Source organism: Phalacrocorax aristotelis, chromosome 4 (genome assembly GCF_949628215.1).
Source record: "Phalacrocorax aristotelis chromosome 4, bGulAri2.1, whole genome shotgun sequence".
NCBI lineage: Eukaryota > Metazoa > Chordata > Aves > Suliformes > Phalacrocoracidae > Phalacrocorax > Phalacrocorax aristotelis.
Window position 1 is genome coordinate 72,995,025 of NC_134279.1, and position 27,030 is coordinate 73,022,054.

A 27,030-nucleotide genomic window follows, 5' to 3' on the forward strand; every position below is an offset into this window, starting at 1 on the left:
ATCACTTTAGTCTTTACTTGCCTGGGGGCTACTGAATACTCCAAATTCCCAATACAGAGAAAACAAGGTGTCTTGAGCTGTGGTGTGATCACACTCAGTGAGTCACTCTGGGGAACAGCTGTCCCAGATTTTCAGATTTTTGTAGGAATTCCAGATTTTCATAGGAACCACATCCTTTTGCACTGCAACTCATTTCCAGAGCGCTGGTTCTCCCCCTGTTCCTCTTTCCAAGGTACGTGCCTCGCAGCTCCCAGCCTAATGGCATTTTGGCATGCTGCTTGCAGAGTTGGGAAGTTTGGCTGCCCTCACACTGATCAACAGGGGAGAGTCTACAGGATAATGGAAATCTGGAAAACATGAAGGGTGAAAGATGTGGCTTTGTTTAAACTGGAAAAAAAAAAAGAGTGAGGGGACAACAGCTTTCTGTATGTAAAATGCTGCTACAAAGTTGCTGGTGATCACTTGTGACCAACTGAAGAAGAATGAGAAATCAGTTAAACACTCAGCAAAGAAAACCAGGCTAAATATTAGAAACACAGTCTGTCTCTTCGTAGTATCCAAGAAAAGGGTTTGATAGAAATCCCAGGACTTGTGCTACAGAAATGCAGGCTGGAAGAAAAATCCATAAGAGATTATCTAAAGTGATTTACTTAACTGTGGGATGGTGGGAGAGTGGCCGGGATGATTTCTTGAATTCTCTTTCAGTGCTTCATTGCCACAAAGCTATCATCCCTGCAGGCAAGGCAACTATTCAGCTGGCTGACAGCTGATGCAGGATGGAGATTAAATTCAGCTGAAGACTGTCTATGGCGGTAGAAATATGTTGATTCATCTGGAATTCAGGCTCTTAATTCACACCCGAATCGCTGGCAGAGCCACTGCTGACTTCAGTAGCTCAGTACCAGGTCCTTAGCTGGCAGTCACTACCGTGTCCATTTTGTTATGTTTTGAAGAAGTACGGCAGGATTGGCCTCTTACCAAATCCATTCCAGCTTTGTGAAATATGACGGCTATTTCAGTATAAGCTGTATGACAGTCAGAGATCAGAGGGGTGCGGGAAGGTGGTTAGGCTATTAAGTTCACATCTGTGTTACCAAATGGAATTATTAACCCCTTCATTCTCTCCTTCATTATTTTATTTGAATAATCTTAATCCAGAGTTTGGATACTAAAGTTATAGCCTGAGAAATGGTCTCAGTAGTGCAGAAGGGATAAAAAATTGACCTGCTTATGGGAAAAAGTGGTGCATTTTTATTTCAATCATCAAGATTACTTGGAGAACTCGAAGTAGCAAGCGCTGTACTGTCTCTCTAAATTTTCATCACAGAGGACAAATATTACACATAGAAAAAAAAATGATGTGATGGATAACACAGAGGCTGAAGATGATTTAGGCAAAGGTAGAATGGAGTTAAGAAAGTTCCTTGTGAACAAATCCCCTGAAACTGTTTTCCAGTTACCAGTCTGCCTGCTGACTCCTGGTGGTTTTCAGAAAAGTAGGAATATCTAGAAAATCCTGATTCAGACAGGAAAGAAAAGCCCCTGCTGCCTGGCAGCACAGTCAGGGGACTCTCACTGATACCTGTATTGCGCACACATATGCTTCAGGACCCAGCTGGAACAACGGAGGAATGACAGTCCTCGGCTGGTCCTATTGCTGGGACTCTGTAACTGCCTGTCCCTTTCATGGCAACTGGGGGAAATCAGCCTTATGGTTTGGCTGAACTGTTCTGTTTTATTTTGCACTGGAACACATGAGGAGTGCTCATATAAGCAATTATAGCATCTCTGGTGGGGCATGGCAATAAACAGGAGGAACTTTTTTATTTAGTAGTTGGTTGTAAAGTTAAGAGGGAGCACGTACAACGAGCAGAAGGTGGTGGAATGGGTGGACAGTGAGGTGGACAGAGGAAAAGAAAATTAGGAAGGTGGATGCGGATGAAACAGTGTCAGGTTGGAGAGCAGGATCCAAATAGGTTTGGGGTCACAGTGGAAAATCCCTAGTAAAGTAGTTTGTGGTGAGAAGGAAGCACCTGAAGAGAATAAGGTGAGGGATGTAAGGGTCTGAGGGAGGAAACAAGCGGAGACATGGTCCTGGCATGGCTGGAACTGGCACAGCACCCCTGGGCTTTCCTGAAAACCTTGCTCCTGGAATGAAAGTCCATGTCTGTGTGTGGATGTTGGGCAATTCACAGCTAAGGTTTGGGGGTGGAGGATGGGAAAGGACGAGCAGGAAGGAAGGGAGGGCCCAAGTTAACAAAATACTCAGCTGTGAAGGGCAGCGGAGCTCTGAGGGTAGAGGGACCAGTGTCTGTGACACCTGTTGCCCAGCTTGGCTCCCACCATGCATCCTCTCACCCTTTCCATACACCACTTTGGGCCAAAGAGCCGCACTGCTGTCTCCTAGCACCTCCACAACCTGTCCAGTCCACAGAGGAACGATGCTGCCCTTGGCTGCTGCCATTCTCAGCGGGAGGGGAGTGGAGCCAGCACTATTTATTAAGCCACCCTGTGAATAATGCAGCAGAAGGCACCATCCCTGCCCTAGGGCATCTCCAAGAAGGTGCAGCTAGGGTGCGTAATGCACTGGGTATCCAGTAGATGGTCACACCTCAAAATGGGGCAGGAGATTCTGAACTAAAAGCCGCCAGTCTGTGGGAGTTAATCCATGAGGGTTCCCCTCCCACCAGAGCACCAGACCTGCAGTTGTGGCAGAGGGAAGGTGAAGGCTGCTACAACAAGCCTCCTCCAAGCCCCCATTGAAGACCGAGGTGATTTTAATTTCGTCTGGGAACTTTCCCTTCATTACCCTCCTGACAGAATGGGTGCAGACAGCATTAGGGACGCTGGGCTACACACCGGCCCCAGAGGAATGTCCTCCTCCTTCTCCTCCTCCTCTTCCTCCTCCTCCTCTGCAGTGGCACCTCGGCACAGGGGGAGGCACATCAGCACTTCCAGCCAAACACCTTCCCTTGCAGGATTTCTTTTTTTCAAGCCAAAGGCGGCTGCAGGAGGGCAGGGAGCCTCCACCCCATCCTCACCCCAGCTCCCCACAGCCGCACAAGTGAGTTTGGCCAATGTCTTTTCCCAGGACTAAAGGGAATTGGCGATTAAAGGGGCCTTCTGACCAGCTTTCCCCTAAAAGGAGCTTACAAAGTCCGTTTGTTTAACCTTTTCACAGCAGCTTGACCTTGTCACGAAGAACAAATCACTCCACAACAATGTCGAAGTGTGGGACTGGCGGAGTGGCTCCCACCGTTGCACACCCAGGGATGGGTCCAGCCTTGACAGGGAGCAAGGACCCCATTCTGCATTCTGCCAGTGTCACAGCTTTATGCAGCAGCCCTGAGTTTTGACTCCCACAGAAGAAGGACCAGGAGTGGGAGGCTGTGCTGGTGGCACAGATGTGGCACCTTGCTGGGGCAGCCCCGCGATTCACCTCCCTGCTTAAAGAGAAGGCTCTCGCCTCCAGTATTTTCCAAATATTAGATGCCCTTATGGGGTGGTTCTTTTTTTTTTGATGTTAAATTATTCAGCCAACTTTTGGATTTATATTTCCTATTCTACACCTTTTGTGGACTGCTTAGCAGCGAAACCAGAGGACAAGTAGACTCACTAGTGACATGTAGAAGTAAATGTTTAAGTTTTATTACATTCCTTGCTTTATAGACAGGGAAGGAACTATTCAGTTAGAAATAACCATTAAACACATTGAGATACGCAGATGTTAAATGATAGTTCTCTCTTCCCTTAATCCAAATGATCAAAGCAAAAATGCATAAATTGGACAAAAGTTATTATATTCCAATGTTTTCATGAAGTGATTTTCTACATGAACAGGAAAATTAATCTTAATTGCTTACCACAAAAATATCCTCAGGCAATGGTAGTACAATTAAGAGTTTTTCTTTAAATAGTATGCAAGCTAATGTAGTACACATGGTGCCATTAGCAACTTCAGACCAGTATTTGGATATTCATTTAATTTAAAACAGTGTGTGCTAACACAAAACTTAGCAGTAATAATAAATGTAAACTTGGGTAAGAAAGTAAACAATGCCATCTCTGTGGAGTGCATAAGTCATTAGTCTAAATCAACAGAACTAGATTTTGATAGCGAGTATAAGCACTACATATTTTGTTTTATAATAGCTATTTTTAAATCTTGTTTTGCTTGGCTTTGTTCTTTTTTAAAAACATAATTATTGTAAAGAATAGTCATATTTCTACTGTATTTTATTGTGCTCAGTGATGGTCCTTATGACAAACTTTTCCTTTGTGAATACCGAAAAATTTGACAGCAGAACAAACACTGCGTAAAATGAGAAAATGGATGAGCTCATGTTGCTGTTACAACTGCATGTGTAAATTTAAACACCGTACTGATATCTCTGTTTTTTTCATGCTGTGCTATCCAATGACATTTGCTGCAGAACAGCAATAGAAACAGCCTGATGAGCTGAAGGTGGCACAGTCACTTTAAATGACCGATGGAGAACCGGCTGCTTTAGTAGGTAGGTGCTTAAATATCCTTTCTGTAAAGCAGGCTACATTATTTAATCACTGTTTTAACCCAGACACTTTTAAAGTTTGCGGAAGGCTACTGAAATGAAGGTTGTTCATGTGCCAAGGATAACATGGCACAGGACATTCCCACCAGCCCTTGCAAGGGAAAATGTTAGTTCTCCATCTGAATTAATTTTAGGTAATGGTGTCAGCTAGCAGAAAAAATAACAGGAGCAACACTGACATTAGACTGGTAAAATAAATAACCCACATACAAGCACTTAGGGAGAAGCCAAAAAAGATGAGAGAATTTTACAGGCTTCCTCATTAGAGGGGAATTTCCTTACTTTCCCTGCCGGTCTGCACAGTAGCCCCTGCCAGCCTGGGAAATCCCCAAGGAAATTCGGGTTCCCTGCTGCCTCTCAGAGTCTGCCCCTTGCTGCAGCTGCCAGGGCTTCCTACGCTGCATAGTCGGCGAAGACAGCTGAGATGCCAAGGGACGAGTTGGGTACATGGCTAAGTAAAACACTAAGCCTTGATGCTCATGAAAAATGAGTCACTGGTGGGCAAGGGGCCATGCCTCCCTTGGTGAGGAGTCTCAGCTGTGAGTCCTGAGGAGGAGCAAGGTGCCTGGCTCAGGGAGCAAGAACGAGAAGTTAGCAAATCACGATGCAAACAGGAATCATTCCCTTGGCAAGGAGAAAACCTGCATCAAGTCACTCCCCAGGTTAAAAGGGAAGAGGTTTTGTGTAGTGCAGGAGAGGGCCATCAGGCTTGTCGGCACGTACATCCTTCTTGCTGGAGCTGTTCCACTTTGTATAAATAATTAAATCATCTTCAGAGCAAGGACTTGACCCTGCATCTCTCGCATCCCAGGTGAGCACCTGCACAACTGGGCAATAGAATCAATCTCTTGCTTTTCTCTCCCTGGCCCAATGAATATTTAATCACCTATACAAAGTGAAGCAGCTCCAACCGGAGCGACTGAAAGCCAGGCACCTTGCAAAAGCTCTGTAGCTCAATGGTCCATCTATTTTTCCACCAGCGTTTGAGCCCCCATGGAAAAAAGCCCTTGGCATATGAGAGAGGGGGCTGATATGGCTGGATGCTCCTCTGTAGTGGAGTCCTGAGACAGAGGGAGGCAGCCTCTGTCTTCTCACCTTACCCATCTGTAATGGGTAGTCACCCACATCTTTTACAGATGGTGATATTGATGGCCCTTCATATATTTGCCTAATGATTAGAAATAGTCGCCTAGGAAGAAGACGACCCAGGCAGAACCTGCATCTCCCAGGAGACTGCAGCTGCCAGGGTACACATTGCTGTTTCTGCTGAAGTTGGTAAGAAAGTCCAACAGATGAAGTTGGATGGGTGGGAAAGCCTACACACCCACTGATGGGAGCTAATGTCTTGAGAAAGTTCTTGTCTCCCACATGGCTCCTGCTTCCACATCCAGTTCCATACTTTATCCACTGACTGATGCAAAATACAATCCCACACATCACAGCAGTAAAAAGCATGAGGAAGAGCTGCAGGGAATAAGAATGCAATGAATAAGGTCATTCTGCCCAAGGCACATTTTGGTTTTTTATAATTCCACAGGAAACTAGGCCATCCAGTAAGGTTTTTTAGCTAATGCAGATTTTAAAAAGAAAGCACAACTGAGGGGTTTTTAAAAAATGTGCTGAGCCAGAAAAGATACTACTCAGGTACTTCCGTAGTATATCAAGGTCAAAGTGGAATGAGAATTGCCCTCTAGGAAGAATCACTCCTAGTGTCACATCGTCCTGAACTGTCTCAATGTTTTCTTAGCATTTTTTTTTGCTTATAACAGGCACAAAGACTTAAAGAACAACTGTTATTTGCAACTGTACTAGAAATCCAACAATGGGATTGCATAGGAGAAAATGAGGAAGATATTTTACCTATTTAACACAGATAATTGGCTATAAATCCTCCATTTAGCTAGCATGTTGCTGCATTTTTCCCAGCAGAATTTCTTTTGGGAAATTTGGGTATCTATCATCACCTCTAAATAAGACACTAGAAACCCATCTCTGTTGTTTACACTGTCTTACCCAACTGTAAAACTAACTCTTACCTGCTGCAGAATGAACATTAAGCCTGGGTGGTCAATGATGGGAGAGACCTACCGCACCAAGAATACCACCTCCTCAGTCAGTTGTGCTGGCAGATGGAGGTGAAAGCACAGGCACAGGCAGTCCTTCTGACTTCAGCAAAGGGCATTGATTGAGTGCAATCTTGCATTGTTTGCAATGAATTAATTTATCACTTGGTTTTACTATTTTGGGCCAAACTTGCTGAGCCATGATTTTTATTTTTATTTTCTGCAGAGAGACTGGGTCCTGCCTACCAGAGCTTGTCGGCAGAGAAGGTAGCAGGAAAGTGATGAGTCAAGAAGAATCAGATCAGAAGGGTCATTTCACAGACACACCAAAATGGCTGCAAGTATTTCCTGATTGTTTCCCCTCTGCCGGCTACAGAATGAGTTACCTTTGCTGGGTGTGTTTAAACTAACCTTGGAGAAGGGCTGTGAAAGGGCCTGGAAATGCAAATGATGTTGCAACCACTGCAGGGGATGGGAGACATATGGCTAAAGCATCACTTCAGCCACAACATCTTGTCACAGCCCCACAGCACCATGCAATGTATGTACTAGCCATCACGAGACCTGCCTGGCTAGCAAAGAACTCAGCTTCTCCCTGTCATCCCTGATTCGCGTTGCACAGGCTTCCTCAGCCACACTCAGGGCATGGATCTGGCAGAGTGTAGCTGGGAAAACCATATTGATTCTATGCCTTCGCCTGTGTGCTGTCTGTGTACTAAGCTAGCAAGAAAGCTTTTTGAACTCAGCCAGCTTCAGTCACCCTCCAATCTTATCTTCTCTGTTTCTGAACACCTGGTTGTCCACAAGCTAAGCATTCCCTGCAAAGGGTTCCCCATCCTCCCATCACACTGACCTATTGCCTGGTAGGAGTTCCCAGAGTAAGCCTTCCTAATACTAATGTTGAGTCAAGGACAAGGGCTAGATTTAACCACATGTTATTTAATTTGAAATGCACTGCTTTGGCTTCAAAAAGCACTTGAAGATGTTGCTCAAGTTGCCAGTGATGCCACCTCGGTTTGGTCAGGTCTGTAGGCAATGCAATGGTGTTCTCCCAGTCAGTGCTCCAAAGTACGCTGCAGAAGCAGGCTTTATGATGGGTTGTCACAGGCATCACTTCCAAAATGATATATATCCCGAGAAGACCAGAAAGGAGAAATCTCTTAAAAATCAGCAGTCAAATTATACTTGAGCTCAGAGAGAGCTGAGCTTCACAGATGAAGTCGGAGGTGCACCCTCATGCTCGGTGGCTCGAGGCTGGCACATCTGGAGTGTGAACAGCACGTTGCACACACTCTTCCAGACATTTTCCAAGGCAGTGCGACAGAGAAGCCTGGGACTCACAAGGGCGTTGAGCACCAAGTAGACCATCAGAGCTGGACACTAAACTGAGAGGCAGGCACAGCCAGGAGACAGCAATACCATATATTTTCTCCTTATTCACTCATTTATACTTTCCTCCCCTCTAGTGCTGCGCCCTGCCCTGCTCAGGTTTTTGATTTGCCTTCACTTTCTCCTCCTGTCCTATATCCAGATTTCCTCAATGACAGTCAGAGCCTAAACCTCTCTTGTTGTTCTGCTTCTTCCCCCAGATGATACAAAACCATGTAAACAGATGGCAGTTTGTGCGTTTGCATGTGTTTTCTGTAGATCCACAAATTGATTCAAAGAGACATATTGTACCCCCTTTGCTCTTCCTTCCTACCAGGGTAACGCAGGCTGAAAGCAGAGTTCCTGAGGATCCCTTAGTCCTGCTGTGCTCCATAAAATTGCACATAGCAAACCCTTCCATAAATCAACGGATTGGGGCCATAAGCCTGGCGTTATGAAATGTATGGAGGAAATATGTGCTTCTCAGTAATGCGAGGGAAAAACTCAGCAGTTCCCATATAATATATCTATATATATTATTTTGGGCAGTGTAGATGTATGTCTTTGTTTAGAAAAGTCATTCTTATTTCAGCAGTCAATGCCAGGAGAGCACAGGACTGGGGGAGGGGTGCCCATGTAAATGTGGCTACGAAGGAGGTTTAATTTGCGAGCCTGCTCTGGCACACAGGAACAGGATATTGGGGAGTAAATGGGTGGTGCCATTGCTGGGGGGAAACACAAACAATGCAGTTTGGGCTTGCCTTGTGCCATCTTTCAGCTAGAGAAGATAAAGACTAGAATTCTCCTTTGTTGAGATGTCGATACCATATACCTGGTAAGATCATTTGTATGGTTTTGCTCTTACACAGTTCTTGGTCTTTTGTTCAGGAAAATCTAATGAAATTCGTGAACCTCTTTTTGTTGCTGTCAGGGACAAAAATCCGGCTGAGTCAGCACGGGGGGTGTGGGTGTGGGGCATTGTGGCTTTGCCTGAAAGACTATTCGCATAGCGAGCGCATTCGAGTTGGTTAAGCTCCAGCTCCAACGTGCTCGCCGTGTGCAAAAAATAACACTTCAAGTGAGCGGGGTTCTAGAAAATGAAAGAACTAATTGCTGGGGTTAGAAGAATTCAGCCAGTCTTAAGTTATTAGGATCACAGCCGAGCAGGGAATGTCATGGAGCCAATTGGAGCAAACCTGCAAGGGCTTTACCACGCTTAAGACCTAACCTTAGATTGCTCTGCGATCACACGACCGCGGCTCTAATGTTCACAGGCGAATATTCCCCCCGCACCCCAGCAGCGCTTGCCTCCGCAGATGCAGCAATGAGCGCAAGGAATGCCAATTCCACAATACTCCTGATTGCCAGCAGGATAGGGACAGACAGGCCTGGTAGTTTAATTTGCCTTTTTTTTTTTCCGAGAGGAATAAAAACAACAAAAAGACAACCTAGTCTGTCGTTGAGATTTCTGACTGATTGTGGAGTAATTTGGGCAGAATGGAATAGAGCCTGCTCAGTGGTTCATGAACAGCACTTATCCGTACTCCATTATTTTCCTTTTAGTTTGCTTTACAAATTAGAAAAGGGCACCAGTGTCAAATTCTTGATGCAAGCCTCTGTGTGAAATGATAAGCTAAATCCTAAATTGAGGTCAAAGCTGTTCATGTGGTTCCTGCTGTTCATGTGCTAATAAAAACGCTTTTCTTTGTTCCTGCCTGCTAAGAATGACTGCCCCATTTATAAACAAGATCTTATCCCAAACCAGACACCTCTATGCAAATATTAGGGAAAAGTACCCCGCTTAAACTGTAATCTCTCCTTAAAAATATATTATGTTCTGTAGGAAAACAAGTAACATCACTGCATTGAGAGTAATGCATTTATGCTACCTGAAGTTCTGGTTTTGTCTGCATGTAACATCTCAGTGTATTTTTCTGAGTGGTTCACAATGAGAACAAATAATTGGCAGCATCATAGAATTATGTTCCAGTGACTTGTCGTTTGTGAAACCTCCCTTTAACTCCGGTTCAGATCCTCACCATCATCAAACTCAGACACCAGCAGTCACTGTGGCCCTGCCTTCCTTCGTTTGGTCCCCTCTGCTGTCACTGTAAAAGGTTTGGAATATGGTTACTGCAATCAAATATGGTCTCAAATACTGCAGAAGATGAATATTCAGACTTAAATTTTCTTTCCTTTCCTGGGAGGAAGGAAATCAATTTACCTGTAAATACAAGAAATGCCATTAATACCTGTTGGGCTTAGACAGCTCAAAGCGGTCACAGGATCCTGATATTTTGGAGACTGCAGTATCTGTTCTTTTTCTTCCTTTTTCTTTATCTCTCTGCTAAGCCCTTGGTAACTACAGTGAGATGAATTAAAAGCGTCAGCTTAAAATGGTTTGAAACAGGTATAAATTGGAACTGTCTTTCCTGAGAAGTAGTGTGAGATGGGATTGAGGCTAGTGGCAAGGGTGGTTTTAGAAGGGCATCGCGGTATATAGCACACTGGCATGCGTGTGCATATGTCTGCTTAAAACTACTATCAGTAAAGCAGAATCAAAACCAGAGATGTGAAATCAAACCAGGGAAGATTGCTCCCTGGTTTTATAAAATGATTTTCTAATTAGATTTACTGTAATAATAATCACACAATGCAAAATTTATATCTATTTATAACAAATTATGCAAATGTGGTGATATGAAGCAACACTCTCCTGCATTGCTCAGTGAAGCTAATCCTCCTCAGCCTTACTTCTAAAGAGCCTAAACACTTGCCCCAATACCCATACAGGGAGAGGCAGAGTAAGGATAAAGATGAAAGATGTTTGTGTGTCTGCCCTGGGAGCAGCTGAAGAGCTTGAAAGATGAGAAAACAAGATGGGTAAGGTCTACCTGGAAAAAAAAAAAAGAGACAGAAACATCACAGAAACAGGGACTGCATTACTCTGTCTTTCTCATTGCAGGGATCCAATGTGCTCCAAAGACAATATATTCCAAAGAAAATTACTGATTTTACTCAAACTAGGCTTTTGAAACAGTTGCCTGGTAAAATAACCTAACAGCAGAACCAGCTCAAAGGCTAGGCAGCATGATCTGCCCAAAGACAGCTGATGCTTGTCCCCAGCTCTGACATGTCAGGAGCTCACAGGTCTAGAGGTGACAGGCAGCTCAAAAAGGTCTGTTTTACCCAACTTTTCTTCAAGAGAGTGCCAGGTTAATTCACCAGAGGGAATTTCTCACAGCCTTTGGAAGTGTTGCTGTCAAAAACAGCCATGAAGTGATATTGTTGAGTAAACAGCCCATTTTCTCTCCTGTTGTACACCATCCCTCTGCAGAACCTTCCATCGCAAGCACAGGGAGGCGGGAGAGGAGCGGAAGGAAAAGCCCAGCAGAACCCACACAGCCAGTCCTCCCCAAACAGCTTGAGTTTATTCACAAATAAAACACCTCTCATCTCCAGAGACTGAAGATGCCCTGCAGCAGTACTGCCTACTGTGCCGAAATCCCAGCGGGGACACAGGGCTCACCGAGGAGGAGAGTCAGCCATGCTTTTAGCCATGTCTCCTGGGAACAGCCCTTTCAATGTCCTGCCCTCCCCGCTCATCTCTGCTCTGCTGAGGCTTGGGCTAGATGTAATTGGTTTCAAAGACCGGGTTTAATGATTTTTAATACTAGTTAAATGGGAGGGTTGAGATGCTAGTGTCGAAATGTCTTGAGGAGGGGAAGAATTCTGTGTTTCCTGTTATTTGTCTTTGTTAACAGAATCCATTTTTTAGTGAACAGATGGAACATTTTTGGTTTGTTGAACATTTCGTCATCACTATTCAGCACCAGCTAACCTGCCAAATGCTCTTGAAAAATACAGTTATTGCAGTCTCTGGTCGTCAATTTTGCAAGAGCGACTTTCCTCCTTGGTTCCCATGAATCAAAAGAACTACTTCTTTTTCTTTGATTTTTTTTTTCTGCCTTAAGATCCAGAGACTATTCTCTACCTATCTTAACCAAGATATATTGGTCTAAGTGTCAAAAACTAATTCAAAGAAAGATAGATGTTATTCTGCCAGAGCAGGAAAACTCTTGGATGAAACCAGCAGGGGCTGGAATTCCTGTTCAGGAAAATCTATGCCCTGTTTGCCAACAGGGGCTGACAGCCAAAGACAACTATGATTTTATTTTTTTTTCCAGTTAGAAGTGTTGGTTTCTATTAGCTTTTAAACCAGAAGTACAAGGAGATTTAGGCTCAGGGACTCTGCTCTATCACACTTCTGCAAACTTACCCGTTTGCTTGCTGTCCTGCTGAACCGATTAGCTTGTGCTTGGCTGAGGCACAGTTTCTATGGGGCAGACGTGTCTCTTGTAGAAAGGCAGGCTGTCTTCAATCAAGGACATAAAAGATGGACCTCACATGGCTGTCTTTGGTAGGACATTCCCCTGCTGAATCACCATGACGGTTAAAACCTGTTTTCTTTGCAATTTGAATTTGTCTGGCTTCATTATCAGTTGCCAGACATTTTTTTGTTTGTTATTCTTTTCATGCTCTTTTTCCCTTCCCCTGTTTTCTACCACCTCCTACTTTTCAGAAATCTTTAAACTGTAAAAACCAACTTTGGACCCAGGATTTTTTTATTGATTGCAACACCCTACGTATAGATACAAAACACACCTTGATTTTTATTCACTGCTCCTTGGTCAAAAGGGGCAATACCTATCTCATGCATTTGGTTAGGATTTATACTGGAGTATTTCCATCCATGCTCTTTAGAAAATCTGGCTATGGTTTGCTACCAGTCTCTAGTTCATCTCTCAGGCTGAAATGACAGCAACAGAAAAGACTACTTTATGTATTTTACTGTATTGCGACCCTTACAGTGGTCGCCCATGTGTTTGTTCCCTCTATGTCTGGACTGAACTTGCCTGAATTTGAGACTGTGAAACCAGCAGAGAGTTGCAGAGTGGCTGGTAGTTTATTTTGCACCTGTCATCTCTGATTTCCTTGAAAAAGAAAAAAGCATGAGCATGGCTATAAAGCAAAGCAAAGACAAACGATAATTTCATGAATTATGTGCATGTTTCTACTTGAGAAATTTTGGTCTAGTGAACAGCAGAGGAAGTCGATGAAAATTTTCTTTCTACCATTGTCACTGTGTGGGGTCAGTAATACTTTGCTCTTCTACAGCACTTTCTCGCAGAATTTCTTTACAATAATCCACACTCCTTTTTTCCTGGTTTCCAGTTAAAAACACTCTTACAGATCTTAGGCTGTAAATGGAAGAAAAAAACCTCAAGAGACACACTGGAGTGAGTGTGGCTGTTTTGTTAGGACTACAAAGGAAAGCTGTCTGAGGAAGGAATATTAAATATATCTGCCCCTACTGCTGTGGTAGTGAGTTATGTCCAATTTTGGATATTACGAGTCCTGGAGAAGACTTCCCCATGCTTCAGGAAGGACAAAGGGAAGAATTTGCTTTGAGGGACTCTGATCTGACAGAAAAAAATCATAGAATCATATAATACCAGGTTGGAAGGCACCTAAAGGATCATCTGGTCCAACATCATGTTCAAAAAGAAATTTTATACTATTTCTGGTAAATTCCCTTAATTTTTTCCTTTAACTTTCTCATTTTTTCCTTTAACTTTCTCAGTGATTAAGATCCAAGACATACACTCCTATCCACTGCTCCCCAAGGAAGAATGGTGACAAGACAGTTCAGGCTATCTATGTCTGATTTGTGAATTCTGATTCATTGGATTTCTGAATTTGCCTTATTATGAGTATGCATAACATTCTTGCATAACAGATCCGGCAGGTGATGGCAGGCCCATGCCACATAAGTCCCTGACCAGGAACAGCAGGAGGTTGTTAAACCTTGACACACACCCAGGGAGGAGTGTTCAGGGACCATAGTGTTCCTCACTAGCAAAAGGCAAGTTTGTCAGTATGGACTGAGATTTCAAGGTTAGAGATCCCTATAGAGCAACAATAAGGAAAAAAACCCTAAATGCTAAGAGGAAGGACACACAGGGAAAGAAAATTTCAGGCAAGAAAATGAAAAAAAAAGAGGATCTGCTTTTGTAGAAGAGACAATTTGTGACTGTTGGACCAGCTAAGGTGAATGAAAACCCACTTAGGTTGGTTGAAACTCCAAGAAAATTTGGAAAAAAAGTATTCAGGAGGGCAATGTTACATCTCCCCGAAAAATGACTTAAACTTGAAAAAATCTACAGATGGTGAGAAAACTGAGGAAGAGGAATTCTCTTTTCTCTTTTGTTGCTGAACATTATATATTTATTCTCTCTAGTGCCCAGATTCAGGCACTACAGTATTTAAAACCTCTGTAAACCCAGGTGTGCCTGCCTCAACTAGCACGTTAAAAAGAACACCAGCCTTGAAATGCTCAAAAAATCAGAAGCTTTGGGAAAGAGTAGCAGAGGGAAAGTCCATGTCCAGGGAAAAACAACAAATTGACTCTGCAGGAATATGGTGAAAATTTACACAGGAAGTTTAAGATGTGCTGACTTCAGTGTGTGTAAGCCCGATGCATCAGCGCACCAAACGTGTGCCTGGAAGCCAAGCTACCCTTGGGTGTATTATCCTTGTGGGTAAGCCATTGACAATCTGCAGTATCAGATTTTTTCCAATAAACATAGCTTCTTTCATCAAATTCCTGAAGTTTCTTTGAAATCCTGATTGCCCAGTGCTCCCACTGAGAACAGAAAAACTTTCTGAGGACTTTCAGGTATTTATTCTAGTATCTGATTTGGAGCTGGAGTCTTCTATCTTTTGCAATTCAGCATAGACAGTGCCAAATGATTTTATATGAAGTGATGCGGTCAATCAATTTTAAAGTCAGAAGGGCCATTATAGTAATTTTATCTACTGCAGAGCACAGATCCAAAGAATTTATCCAGTAATTCAGAACTCAAATATATCTGAACACATCTTAGTAAGTCTTCTGTCCCCAAAATCAAGAGCTTTATTTTTTAGCGCATGTCTAAATCTGATTATTGCCCAGTTGAAAGCTGACCAAGTTATTTAATGAAATATTTAATCAGTCAAAAACTTGAAATCAACAAAATAAAATTTTTATGCAGGAGAATGTCCAGTGTTCCTACACATAAAATAGAAAAAGTTTGGATTCTTCATGCGGTAGAGTTTTTCTTTTCTTATTTCGGTTAATATTAGATTTTAATTTTTAAATAGTAAAGGTAAATAATGATATCACTCTAAATTACTAAAACAAAATGTTTTGTTCAACCTAGGCTGTTCTGGGAAGATTTCTGTTAAAAAAAAAATATTTTTGATTCAGGTCAAAACCATTTTTCAGAACCTTTAAAATTCTCATGAGAAGGGATGCTATCAAACATTCTCAAACTAGCTCCAGTTAGAAGAGGTTTGTGCTTTTAAATTCATATTTCTGCTTCTGAAATTCTCCTATAAATAAGCATTTGCGCAGTATTTATAGTATAAAAGCACTGAGCAGTTTGTATGTTCCTTACTATCGCCATTGCTGTCACATTGATTGCAGCTGCATTAGTGGAATATTTTCTGAGCCCAAATATAATCTTACTTCTACCACTGTAAGTACATTGACAAGAGATAAAAATTAATGAATCAGTATGCTCATAGACAGCACTGATGATAAGAGACACTCTTTTTGGCTTCAAACAAAAAGAATTAATTTGTATGTTGTTATGAAGAGCATATTCCACAGACAGATGAATGCCTCGCTGAAAGTTCAGTCTGGTGACGTGAAACAATAGTCCCAAGGACCAAATGGATTTTGCTGCTTCTTTTGTAGAGCTGTGGAGCAGAGGCTTCCTGAAAACAAGAAGCAAATCAGCAGAGACTGTCTGTACGTTGTGGTGCCATTACCAACCACTGCTTTGGAAAAACCTGTCAGAAACTCCACATATCCCAGCTGCAATGCAGAAGAGAGGAAAGCCACAAGGCCAGTTGAATTCCCACTTTGACTCACAGTCACGGAAGTTCAGAAAACTAAGGTGAATTATGGTTATTTCTAAATTATTTTAATATAGTAATTTATTTTTGTAATCACTAATGTAAATTACCAGGCAGACTACATGAGGGCACATTAACCCTAATTGCTCTTTTATTGAACTCATTATAAATGTCTTTGACCTGCATTGCTTTATATGTATGCATCCCTATATCTGTTATAGTTATGGTACAACTAAATTGTATCAGTGTAAAACAAAGTATTTACAAACACATTACAACAACTGTATTTAAAGGGCACTTCTAGGCTACTGTTTTCTTGGAGCAAGAGGAAAGATAAAACTGTATAAATGTCACCATGTCAAAATTTAACACATTAAATAAGGCATTGTGAGATGGGCTTTTTCGTGAGGTACAAATCAAAAGGAAGCACAATAAATCACTTAAACTTTAAGTGACATTTATGTTAATCTTTCCTTCTTTGGTCCAGTTTGGCAGACTGGTGTCCCATTAAATCAACATTAATTCTCATTTATGGGGAGGAATAAAACTCTGTCTGAGACTGAGACCTTATGTTGCTACTGAAACCAGATTTCTGTTTCTTACAAAAAAAGTAAATGCAAACGCAAAGATAGAGGGAGGGGAATAAAATTTCAGCTTCTACCTCACGGCATCTTCCACTCATCAGCCACTGCTGGAGAAATGAGTCTGACCCATAATCTGACCAGTCATTCCAAACCTGCCACACACATGCTAGTTTTGGCTCGTGTGGCTGGCCTGCACTAGCACTGCCATGGATGGACACAAGCAGATGACCATGACTGAACAAGCACATTGGAAGGTAACAAAACAAAACAAAAAACCCATATAACACTGGGGAGTGAAAAAATAAAGACAGGAGAAAACCAAAGATCATGGCTGTTGTCAGGATGCAGCCAAAGCCAGGGAGGAGGGGACACCTTTTCTTCCATCTTCCCTCTCTCTGTCATTGCTGCCTTCAGAGCCAAGGGAGCATCAGAGTCAGCTGGCATCCAGAAAGCAGAGGGGCACCAGCAGCTGTGATGTGAGGGTCTGCTTCTTGTTCTCCCCCCTTGTTTCACTTAATCGTATGCTTAATTTTAAGTGATTAAGTGAATCAGGCCCACAATTGTGTCTGAAAGTAAATGGTGTTTGGCTCTACAGAAGATTATTCATGCAATTTTCTCTGCTCTACTTCTTTATAAAGCCTTTGAAAATGTAAAACCATGCAGATGATGGAAGAGCACCGTTTCCTTTGACTTTCAGAAGTTACTCAAGGGCCTCTGCCAGTCCCTGTGACGATCATGAAAACAGCTTTTCAGCAGTTGACACCGGCTCTTTGTTGCCCTGCAGTCTTCTTCCCAGAGAAAGACTCTTCAAACTCGCTCTTCCGCTCTTCTCCTGCTAAGTCAGTGTCAGTAACACTGCATGGTTTTCAAACCATGGTCTTAAATTAAGCTTATAGCTGTCAAGGGGACAATAACCTTTTAACAAAAGAAAATAGCCAACCAAACATGGCTAAATAAACACAGTGTGATTACTAACAACAGTCTTTTTGATTCCTGTAAGCCAATACCTGGTGAAGGCAGGGAAGGTCTACAGACCAGCTATTTCTTGTTCTGCTTTTTGCCTTCTTATTTCAGGGAGGAAACACTTTTGTCCTGCCATATGTTGTCTAAGGGCAGGGTGTTGTGCCCAGGCAGCTGCCCCAGCACCATCCCCAGATGTCCCTCACTCTCTAGGGCCAAGTGGAGACACCAGCCTGCAAAAAGCCAACAGCCCAAGGGGGTTTGTTTCATTCTCAGTGGGACCCCCCAACACCAGTCCGAAGAGCCAAGGTCCTGTACATCACCACTGTAATGGTAGCGAAGCTTCCTGGTGCCAGCACTGACAGCTTTTTGGTCTGCTGGGGAGGGACTTTTCTTGGGGTGAAACGGAGGGAGTTCTGCTCCCATGCCCATTACTGAATTCACCACAGAAATTGCGGGCAAGGATGCCAATTAACTCTAATTGGGATTTTTCTTTCAATATGTGGACACGTGTCCTTTAGGAACCTGACTGATACACTGAGACAAGTGGCTCATTTTACTGGTGCTGTAAAGTAACCATTGTACCGTTTGAGGTTCTTTAAAAGGAAAGTGCAGCAGACCTCACCTGCTCCCATTAAAGCCAAAGAGTTTTGCTGTCACTGGAGGAGAGAATTTTACCTTTGGATGCTGGACACTTGACCTAGGGGTAAGTATTGCATTGCCTTACAGTGCTTTTATCTAGGAAGAACACCTTGCTGGATAAAAATATAGTCAGATATTGCTACTGATCTTGGCAAGACCTCTTGCTTTCTTTATAAATGCTCTTCAAGTTTTTCTTCTTGATGCTTAATTTAAGAAGACCCATTTGAGCTTTATGTTGGCACTGAATCCTGCTTTCAATTTCTTTTAAATTCTTCCTAAACACTTTCAAAACACCTAACTATCATTGATTCATGGTGAGCTGAGGACCAAAGGGGTGTATAAGCTTCTCTGATGGGAAACTGCTTGGTCTGGGCACAGGAGGAAGCTGCCAGCTCCATTATGGACATGTCAGAAATCAGCTGTGTTTAAAAGAGGACACCAGCCTCTGAGTGTCCTGTCCAGCATGAGGCAGTGAAGGAACAAACACAGATACCACACAACAAAGGTGAGGGACCCCAAACAGAGTTTTCAGCTGCTCACCCAGAGAGGTCGGTAGCCAGCTTAAGGCATCATTCCTGAACAACTCTCTTGGCAGGGAAACTGGTTTTGAAAAATGTTGCTCATTCGGTTTTTCTTCCCCTGACCCGTGACCCTAATGAGTGGATCGTATGCAAAGGCAAGATCAGAGATGACAGATCAGTTTTGCTCTCAGATACAGTCAGGTAGATGAATAAATTCAGCTCAGTGAGTTTTGGCATTTAAGAGCAACAGCTGGAAAATTCCTTTTAGCACTTCCTTGACATAAATCAGTTGAAAAACAGGAAGGTTTTCTTTTAGGGCAATTGGCTGCACTGGTGTCCCTGGTCAGGCCCCAGCTCTCCCCAGTGTGCAGCACAGAGGTCAGCCTGCCTGGGAGAGCCATGGAGACAAATCTGGCCCTTGAGTTTTCTTATGCATTTTGGTCAGTGGAAGTTGGGCAAAGTTTTGTAAAAAGAACCTTTTTGCTTTTATAATTCTTTTTTGTCAATAACTTGATCTTGACTGAAGTATAATATTATGTACAGAAATCTAAGGAGTATTACTCAAGTCTTGTTTAATACCATCCCTGAACAGAGGCTGAAATGTCCCAAGAAAAGCAGCCAATATTGACAATCTGGAGAGAAAACAGAGAGCGCTGACAACAACATCCAGTGGGATTGAGAAGGATCCCAGAAACCAGTGCTAGTTTTTCCTTCCTGGCTTGGTATCTCTCATCAGCAGAAAGGCTGCTAGTAGAAAACAATCTCTCTCTCTGCTAAATTCCCACATACATCCCGGCATGAGAAGGCATAGTGGCATTTCTCCACCCTTTGCCTCGCCTAACCCTGTCCCAGCCACTGAAGGTTTCTTCTCATAGACTTCTGCATTGGTTCACCCTCCAGAGAGTCTCCTCTGCAGCCCAGTAGAATAAAACATCTCCCTGTTCTGCTTTGATCCTTTCAGGCATACCAATCCTCTCTAAGTCTGGGCTGGATTCTTATTTACCAAGCCCCGGTACCAATGGCTTTCCACAAGGGAAGATATAAATGCTATCTCAATGTTCCTCGTGTGAGCCTGCTGATCGTGAAATGACTCAATGGTTCAAAGACTGAGAGCCAAATGACTTGAAATCATAAATGTCTGCAAAAAATACCCCCACAATTTATTAAGTTTGCGTCCTTGTAAAGTAGTGCCCCTCTAACAGATGGAATGCTGCTTTGCTACATACACTGAAGTGGAGGAAGAAACATGCTGAGTGCTCAGCTACTGAGAAAGAGAGTGCCCACAGATGAGGTTATCAAAGTAGGCATTTTTCTTTCTTTCATACTTTAAAAAAGTCCCACCCATTATTTTTTCACATGTACTATCAGGTCAGTGACTTTGTAACATATATTAATCTGTATTGCTGATAAAATTAAGAAATGACGCTAACTGTAGGATTCTTAGAATCATAGAATCGTTAAGGTTGGAAAAGACCCTTAAGATCATTGAGTCCAACCGCCAACCTATCACTGCCAAGTCCACCACTAAACCATATCCTCAAGCACCACGTCTACCCTTCTTTTAAATATCCCCAGGGATGGAGACTCAACCACCTCCCTGGGCAGCCTCTTCCAGTGCCTGACAGCCCTTTCGGTGAAGACTTTTTTCCTAACATCCAACCTAAACTTCCCCTGGCGCAGCTTGAGGCCATTTCTTTTCATTCTATCGCTTGTTACTAGGGAGAAGAGACTGACCCCCACCTCGCTGCAACCTCCTTTCAGGCAGCTGTAGAGAGCGATAAGGTCTCCCCTCATCCTCCTCTTCTCCAGGCTAAACAACTCCAGCTCCCTCAGCTGCTCCTCATAAGACTTGTTCTCCAGACCCTTCACCAGCTTCGTTGCCCTTCTCTGGACACTCTCCAGCACCTCAATCTCCTTCTTGTAGTGAGGGGCCCAAAACTGCACACAGTACTCGAGGTGCGGCCTCACCAGTGCCAAGTACAGGGGCACGATCACCTCCCTGCTCCTGCTGGCCACACTATTCCTGATACAAGCCCGGATGCTGTTGGCCTTCTTGGCCACCTGGGCACACTGCTGGCTCATGTTCAGGTGGCTGCCAGCCAACACCCCCAGGCCCTTTTCCTCCAGGCAGCTCTCTCTCTTGGTAAATCATGTATCAGAATAGGCATTTTCTTACCATTTACACTGGTGCTAGCTGTTGATCTGCTCTTGCTAACACTGTATTGTTGTTCCTAATTACGCAGGATGTAATCTTGCCAAACCAGTCTTTTTTTTCCTGTAGATGATTCATGCACACGTTTGTTACACATATAAGGATGTAGCACTTTGAAGATTCTTTGCTTCCTGAAATGGATGGTTTCTCATCCTGGCTGGGTAATGACACCTCCTAAAATACCATCTCCTTTAGGCCTGGGCAGAGTTTGCAGTGCTGTGGGCAGGTTGATGGGGCAGTAACACCAACCCCAAACATTTACTCTCAGCCCCATGAGGACAACAGTGCCAGCAGGCAGCGGGAAGAGGGGGTCATTGCTAGATGGTCCTTGGTGGAACATCAGTATAAAACAGGTGAGATTATCCTCAGCTTCACTTAAATCACTGAGGAACACTGAGTTGGTCAAGGACAGATGCACCAATGCCAATGCTTCATACTCGCAAATAAAGTCCCACTGTGCTGGGTGCTTGTTCAGTAGTGGACTAGAACTAGCTGTATCTATATTACAAGAAGTCAGAATTTTTCTCTGTTTTTCAATCAGTGAGGTGGATAGATAAAAAGTACATTGTGTTTTGGTCTCGCTGCAGAGCTGCTCTCCTGCTGGTAGAGTTGTGCATGCCCACAGGACCAGCAGCTGCAGGGTGAGCAGGGCTCTGCTGGGTGCCTGTGGGGTGGGTGCCCCCTGAGGGGACCAGACAGTCTGCCACGTGGTTGCCTGCAGTGATGAAGAAACCCCACTCCCATGGTACCATTCTTTAGCATCTGGAAGGGGCTTATGAGATAAATCAAGCCACAGGCATGAACCTCACTGAGCTGAGCAAGACACTCTGGTCAGGTTGTCAACAGCTCTCAGCATTTGGAAAATGCCTTTGTGCCTCTTACTATGCACACGGCAGGTCTGGCCAGCCCTAGGATAATGCCAGGCAGCATCCCTCAGCAGAGCCAGAAGAGCCCCAATCATCAGTATGATGTTGTTCATGTGTGTGTGCTCCTCCCAGGTGGCGAGCAGCTGCAGGCATGTGCTGAGCCGGCTCCTAAAGGAACCACATTCTTGGAAGTACAGCCCATGTGTGGTTGGGTGCCAGCCTGGGACATAAGAGCCCCTTACTGCTGTAAGCCAGACTTGAGCCTAGGAATGGCGGATACCCTCTGGGAGCCACAAACTCCGATTTTTACTTCGGTATAATAATTATTTGGGGTGTTATGGTGTTCCCCTCTTCCTGAGGTCCATTCACGTGACCTGTAAAGTATTTCTGTCAACATGCCAAGGAAAGCCTTCAGACCACTCTCTGCATTTCAGTCTGCAAACCACAGAGCAACCAGGTCAGCCATTAGGCGACTGAGTGTCTTCAGGTGATGGACATGCTTGAGGCAAATGCTCAGGTGAGAGACAGCGGTGGCTGTAGACTGCTGGGCTGTGGTGCTGTGAGTTGTGGACTTTTGTGGAATTCTGAAAGCAATATTACAGGTTCACTTTAATGACCTCATTGATAAGCTGAAGTAGCTCCCATTGCATCACGCGCTGGGAGCAGTGCTACTTTACTGCTGAGATACCAACCATCCATGGAGTGAATTGAAGGGCTACAGAGATTTCAGATTCTGCTGAGAATTCTGGAACTATTTAAATTCCAGATTGTTGAGAGAATAAGCAGTGTTTTTCTTCTGTGTTTGGATAGATCTTAACATCTTTTAAAAATAGTAATCAATAAAAGATCGGAGTATCTTTCTGTGAAAGCTATTGCGTTAGCTTCGTTTGATTCACCCTACTAAACAAGACTGGTAGCTAGGAAAGTATAAAATATCCCCATTAAGAGGAAAAGCCATTTGCAACACGTTCCAGTCTTTCCAACATGCTTTAGCTATTGTGGAAAAGCTCTCCTACAGTGTCAAGGCCTCCTTTGCTTCTCACTCTGCCCCTCTTCCCCCAGGAAGTAGGCAGGGGGTGAGCAAGAGGTTGGGAGAGGACACAGCTGGACAGCTGACCCACATTGACCAAAGAGATATTCCATACCTTATAACATAATGCTCAGCAGTAAAACTGGGGATAGTTTTTCCAAAGAAGCTGTTGCTTGAAGACTGGCTGGGCATCGGTCTGATGCTAGTGAGGGACTACATTTACATCACTTGGGGTTTTTGTTTGTTTTAACTTCACTTATTAAACTGCCTTTACCTCAACCCATAAGTTTTCTCAATTTTTACCTTTCAATTCTCTCCCCATCCTGCTGAGGAGTGAGCAAGGGGCTGGGTTGGGGCTGGGGCTCACCTGCCTGCCAGAGTCAACCCACCACAGACCTTGATTCTCTGAATGTGTCCAGTCTTTGTCCAGGTATCCCAAACTGGGTCCCTAGCTGGAACACCCTCTGTTATATGACAGGCATGGCCCATGGTTCTAGGACACAGTGCTTTATAGGAGGTACCGCTTTCATTTGAACTGGGTCTATTTTTTCACCAAGAAAAACAAGGTAATTTCCATTTAGCAGTGCATTATATACTTAGGTAAGCAAGTTGAAATTTAAAATATCCATTTGAATAGGGACCATGGTTTTGCTCGATGTTTTTGTTTAGTAATTTATTCTTAAAATAGTTTTATTTAATTGTTTATTCTTATAAAGTGCTCACGGTGTTTAACTGCTGCAATTCCTGCTGAAGGGCAACACAACAGGGTACAAGGGATGCTGGGTGCTTCTGAGGTGCATTGACAATAATTCCCTGGCACCTCCTCTGTCAAGGAGCCAATGTGAGGAGGCACCCTGCTGGACCTTACCCTTGCAAATGAGGAAAGACTGGTCAGAGATGAGAGGGTTAGAGTTAGCTTTGGCTGCAGTGGCCATGAAATTGAGAAGTTAAGGATCCCAAGGGGAAGGAAAAGAATGAATGGCAGGATGACAACCCAACAGACTTCGGCCCATTCTGGGCAAGTTCTTGGATGAATCCCATGGGATATGGCTGGAAAGAAAAGTGGCCCCGGAGAGCTGGCTGATTTTCAACCTCCTCCAAGCTCAAGAATGATCCATCCCAATATGCAGGAAATCAAACAAAAGTTATAGGAGGCCTGCCCACATGAACAAGGAGCTCCTGAAGAAATTAAAACATAAAAAAAGAAGCAAGGGCAGGTGACCCAGGAGGAATACAGACACATGGTCTGAGCATGCAAAGATGGGACCAACTCCCATCTGAAACTGAATTTGCCAGCAGGTAAAGGGAGGCAATCCTTCCTGCCTGCTCAGCAATGACAGGGTAATCTGGAGTGCTTGGTCCAGCTCCGAGTTCCCCAGGACAAGAAACATGGTCTTACTAGCATAAGACTGGTGAAGGGCCACAAAGATGATTAAGGGACTGAAGCATTTGTCATATGAAGAGAAGCTGAGAGATCTGGGACTGTTCAGCCTGGAGAAAGCTCAGGGGAATCTTATCAATATGTGTAATGAGTAAGTTTCTGTGAAGAAAGGGAAGAAAGGTGATGGAGCTGCACTCAGTGGTGTCCAGTGAAAGGCCAGGAGGCAATGGAACAAACTGCAATACTGAAAAAAACCCATTTAACTATATACAGACACAGACCCTTTGTATATACATCAACATTTTTATATATATAAAATACTTATATATAAGTTTTTTCTACTGCGAAGCAGGTAAACACAGAGAACAAGTTCCCCAGAGACATTATGGAATATCCATCCTCAGAGATATTAAAAACCCAACTGGCTACAGTCATGAGTAACTTAATCTAGCTGACCCTGCTCTGAGCAAGGGAGCTGGACCAGACAATCTCCAGAGATTCCTTCTAGCCTCAATATTTTTATGAGAAAATACACATGCACACATATAAAGACATACAATGTATACAGAATTATGTGATACCATTTTATGGCCAGAGATCCCCAAACTTATAATAATACAGGAATATTCAATCTGATAGGGATTCTCATTAGCATGCATTAGAAATCAGTCTAAGAAATAAGTAGGGGGGAAAAAAGAAAAAAAAAAAAAACAGAAAAAAATGAAAATTGAGAGAAAACCTCTACAATCCAGTGACAGATTTCACACTCAAGAAATCTTGGCTCCAGTCTTGCCTCAGTTTTTGCCTTTAGCTTTTCCTCTTAAAATGGAAGAGTGCTAACAAGAACTCCTCACCCTAGACCACCCCATAGTTAGCAGGGAACACAAAGGCCTTCACTCCAGGCCTGTGCTTCAATTCAAGCAGGGGAACTGGTCTTCCACATCTTCAAAGCATGGTTTAATTGCTGAGCAACTGGGTAAAATACATCAGCTGTGTCCAACATGACACACTAGGATAAAAGGGCCCCTAGAGATATCCCAGCTGGTATGGATTGTCAGGCCTGGCCTTCTTCTGAAATCTTGTAAATAGAAGATGGAAGGGTCCCTGCTCAGCTTGTTGTGCTTCCTGAAAGTCCATTTTTCTCCTGGGCACTGGTTTGGGAGCCTGACAGTCTCCAGTTCCTCTGGAGATACCTAACCCCAAACCAACTTGGCAGCACTGCAACAGACAAATCCCACTGAGGACTTGGCATCAGTGACAGATACTCCAAGGATACAAGAGGTGTTATTCTGCTTACCAGTTCTGTCCCTAAACAAACTTAACAGAAACCTTTTAAATGTAGGCATCAAGACAATCCCATTATTATTATTCAGAAACCGGGTTAAGATCTTCATAGTACCATCTATTTCAGAAGTAAAACTGTAGCCACATATTTCCCTGGTCCTAGACCCAACTGCCTCTAAAATAATACAGGCTTTTTAGGGGACTGTTCAGGCTGTTTTTGATTTGTGGTTTTACCTGGTAGTACAAAAGTAAAAGGTGCACTCGTCACTGCATTTTGTTCCACCTCCACGCAATGTGTGTTTTGCAACTTCCCATTTCAAGACAAAGTCGAGCTTCGAGGTCTAACTTTTCCCTTTACAGGTACAGTTTCTAATACCCAAAAGATGCTCTGACTGATCAGTGAGATAACCACAGCTGCAAGCACACAGTCCTGCCCTGAGATGTATTCCAGAAGAATATCTCTTCAGATTTCATTAATGGCCAGTTTTAAATGGAGATTAATTCTGTTAATTTACCTTTTCATATTTCTTGAGACTATTAAATCTGACAATTAACCCATCGCTTAGAGGGGTGCTTCTCCCTGCCTGGCTGAATTAGGCCATTGCGTGAGAAGGCTCCAGCACAGAAACCCATGTCCTCTGTAAAACGGACAGCCCCAAGGTTTAAGAGATTATACTGGATGAGTCATTACCCAAGATTTACTTCTGGCCAACTATTTCGATAAATAATAATGCTTTCTCCAGACAAAACTACCCAGAAACTGGCACCTAGCCTCCTTTTCCTAACCTCCTCCCAACGACAGCCCCCAGCAAGCAATGCCACCAGGCATCGCTGCCAAGGGCTGGTAAATACCAGGATTTATAAACAGCAGTGAGAGGGAGCTGTAATGAGATCAATGTCGAGGATTGCAGCAAATGGCCTATAAAGCAATTTTTAAATGGGATTTCCTGCAACAAAAGCCAGCTCCCAAAAACCTTTTCCAATAATACGAGGTGAAAAGGGTTGGATTTGAATTATAATACCCGATACTAAGGCATGGGCAGACAGCTTTGTACTCTCCTTACAGGCGACTGCTCAGGCAATTTATTAATCTCTCATCAGGAAAGAAAAGAAAATCTTAAAATTAATCTATACAGGTATATCCAGGCCCAAAACACTGTGCCAGGAGAATCCAGCATTGTATAGTCGAAAAGAGATTAAGGTCCTGTCATTATTTGCTGTTATCACATGGAATATTAGATAGAATGGAGGAATAGAGTCACAAATGAGAGCAGGCAGCAAGCACAGCCATGCTTGTTTCCCTTTTCCAATTCCATTCCAGACGTAGTTCTCAAGGGGAAAAAGATTACTAATAAACTTTATGAAACTTATCTGAAATAGGTGCTTTTCCTTCAAAAGTTTCAAGGCACTAAAACGTCCCTATTTAGGGTTAGTCAAAGGATTTCTTACCTGGAAAAAGCCCCTCCATTTCTCAGGGCTGATCCCTTCCCTCCTCCTGCAAGCCCACCCTTACAGCCGAATCTGCGATGCTTTGCCGACAGAGGAGCGCGCTGGGGCGCAGGACCCCGGCCCGCCACCCCCCGCAC

The 27,030-nt window shown here is 43.5% G+C and overlaps 1 protein-coding gene across 2 annotated transcripts in view; it reads right to left on the bottom strand.

Annotated features, from left to right (window-relative positions):
- The window catches only part of LOC142056695 (homeobox protein HMX1-like), an 83,825-nt gene that overhangs the window by 24,418 nt on the left and 32,377 nt on the right, over positions 1-27,030 (bottom strand). The window lies entirely within an intron of this gene.